This window comes from Aotus nancymaae, unplaced genomic scaffold (genome assembly GCF_030222135.1).
Source record: "Aotus nancymaae isolate 86718 unplaced genomic scaffold, 86718_ANA_hifiasm-v0.15.2.pri h1tg000025l, whole genome shotgun sequence".
Taxonomy (NCBI): domain Eukaryota; kingdom Metazoa; phylum Chordata; class Mammalia; order Primates; family Aotidae; genus Aotus; species Aotus nancymaae.
In genome coordinates, this window is record NW_026988438.1 from 26,348,217 (window position 1) to 26,351,336 (window position 3,120).

General features: G+C 31.3%; 1 non-coding gene across 1 annotated transcript; it reads right to left on the reverse strand.

The window, feature by feature from the left end:
• Window positions 1-1,454: 1,454 nt before the first annotated feature.
• LOC135276577 (U1 spliceosomal RNA) lies at window positions 1,455-1,618 on the reverse strand. Its single transcript, XR_010344137.1, has one exon. It is a non-coding gene; the product is annotated as a U1 spliceosomal RNA (small nuclear RNA).
• Between the last annotated feature and the right edge of the window lie 1,502 nt (window positions 1,619-3,120).

The following is a 3,120-nucleotide window of genomic DNA, read 5'->3' on the forward strand; positions in this document are numbered from 1 at the left end:
CTGATAGTTTTCTAAGGGGCTCTTCCCAACTTGCTCCACACACTTCTCTCTCCTACAACCTTGTGAAGAAGGATGTGTTTGCTTCCCTTTCTACCATGATTGTAAGTTTCCTGAGGCTTCCCAGCCATGTGAAACTGTGAGTCAATGAAACCTCTTTTCTTTATAAATTATCCAGTCTAGAGTAATATCTTTTTAGCAGTGTGAAAACAAACTAATACATAAACCAACATGCCATTTCTGAATAAATTCCATTTGGTCATAAGTATTATCCTGTCAATATGATAGGATTCACCACTGTCATTTTATTTAGAATATACTCATTAAAAAGGTTATTCTATAATTTTCTTTTCCAGTAATGTTTTTTTTGAAAAAGTTCTAAAATCAAGAGCATGAATGATCTTATATAGATATCAAAAGTCTTATATAAGTTTTTGAAACTGTTGTGTTTCTATTATCTAGAAGATTCTAAGACTTATGTTATCTATTTTTAAATTATTTGGAAAACTACCTGTAAAGCCATGTGGTTTTTTTTGTAGTAAACATGTTTAATAATGCACTAAAAAAAAAAAAAAAAATTATATTTCTATTTTGTGTGTCTATTTTATGATTTTTAAAGAACTGTTAATTTATAATGAAGTATCATATCTATTGGTGTAAAGTTATCTTATTCATGTGAAGTTGGCTGTCCTTATTTACAAATCCTGCATCTGTGGATTCAACCAATCACAGATAGAAAATAAGGGGAAAAGGAACAATAAAAAGCAACAAAACAAAAATAGAAAATACTAATAAAAACAATACAGTATGACAAATATTTACATAGCATTTACATTGTATTATGTAATATAAGTAGTCCAGAGATGATTTAAAATATGCAAGGAGATATGCCTGGATTTTAAGCATTTTATTTTATTCCATTCATATAAGAGACTTGAGCATCTGTGGATTTTGGTATTTGGCAGGGGGGTGGGGTGGTTCCTGGAACGAATCTTCTGCAGACACAGAGGGACTACTTTATGCAGAATCTGTCGTAGTGTCTTCTTTTGCATTCTAAATATTGACAATTTGTATCCTCTATTTTTTCCTGTCTTTCTAAGAGTTTTTCCATTTTATTAATCATTTAAAATAACTAGCTTTAGAGTGTTGATTTTCCATATCATATTTTGTTTTTTATTTCACTAATTTCTGCTCTTATCTTTGGAATGCAGCCATCAATGCAATGAGGCTCTGAACTTCCTCATTCCACACACTTTGCTATTTTCATTTCTTTATTATCATTCAGTTCTACATTTACTAATTTCTACTATGATTTTTTCTTTGAACTATAGATTTCTGAAAAGTGTATTGTTTAATTTCTATTCATATTTTTGTATTTGAATATTTTGTCTTGATTCTATTGTGATCGGAAAACTTATGATGAATGATCTCAATTCCTTTTTTTTTTTTTTTTACACCAGGGGAAAGCATGAAGGCAGTCCCCCACTACCACAAATTATGCAGTCGAGTTTCCCACATTTGGGGAAATCACAGGGGTCAGCACATCTGGAGTGCAATGGATAAGCCTTGCCCTGGAAAAACCACCTTCGTGATCATGGTATCTCCTCTGCCAGGTAAGTGTTGATCTCAATTCTTTAGTTTGTTGACATTTGCTTTAACCCCAGCATATGACCATTTTTGCTTTGCTTTACATACTACGTGCACCTGAAAGGAATGAGGAGTCTGTCATTGTCAGATGCAATGTTCTATACATGCCAGTTAGGTCAATTTTTAAAAATTTGTCTCTCTGATCTTGTATATTCTTACTTATTTCTTATTTTTATTATATTTGCTTCTTATATTGTTTTTTATATATAACAATTTCCAAATCATTTTTAGAAAGTAAATAGTGAGGATTAAATCTACCAGAGAATAAGCTCTAATACAAGGATATTGTCATAAAGGAAAAAAAAAAGATGGACTACTGGTTCAAGTACAAGTTGATAGATATAATTCAATGGCAAGTCAGAAACTGAGCCATGTATTTGGGGGAACTTAATGTAAGACAGTACCACATCAGTGAGGGAGAAGATACATTATTAATAAAAGCTCACATATAAAGAGCTGTATATCATTCAAAATAGAAGAATTAATTCCAGTGAATTATAAATATTCAAGGTCAAAATAAAGATAACAGGAAAAAATTATAAAAGGTTATCTTTCTGACTTCAGGTCAGACAGATATTCTTAAAGAGGACCTTAAAAATATAACTCACAATGTGAAAAATTAATATTTAATTACATCAAAAATGGATATTTCTATCAAATGGAAAACATCATAGACAAAATTAATAGACAGACAATGAATTGGAAGAAGAAACCTGTCAAAACTAACACTGACAAGAGATTAAAATCTAGGATATTTGAGATTTCTTCCAAATCATTAGGGAAAAATCAAGACACTGAAAGGAAAAGTAGACAAAGAACATGTATACTCAGATCTCAGAAGTGAAAAATTAAATGACTATACGAATTGATAGTTAAACTTACTAATTAATACGATGTGAATTATAACAGCAGTGAACTACTACATTATCCATATTACATTGATAAAAGCTAATGACAAGTATTGGAGAGAATGAGGGGAAATTAACCACACGGACAAGTAGGTGATAGTGAAAAATGGTGCAGACAATATGAAAAGCAATTCAAAAGTACTTTGGGAAGACAAGAATATATATATTCTTATATATTCTCCTGTGTCTCAGCTAAATTTTTGCATAGGTCCATAATGGAAAGCTCATGGGGATGTTCATTACTTCATTCCTTGTGATTAAAAAAGTTTCTAAAACAATGGATTATTATAACATAGTATATGATTCTTTGAGAAGGAGGAAAAAGTGAATGAAGACTGGGAATCTTAAGGAAAGAAACATGGAACAAGAATCGGTCCTAAGAAAAATAAGCAAGAGATGGATTCTTCCATGTGTGGGTGATGGCAGTTAATGTTTCATGAGTTGAGAAGTGTGATAACTTCAACTCTCTGCCCCTGCAGTTCCAAAACAAAATAAACAAAACCACCTCAAAACACCTTCTGACATATATCTTTGCATACCAGCCTTGTCCATTTTAAGGAAAGTTTCA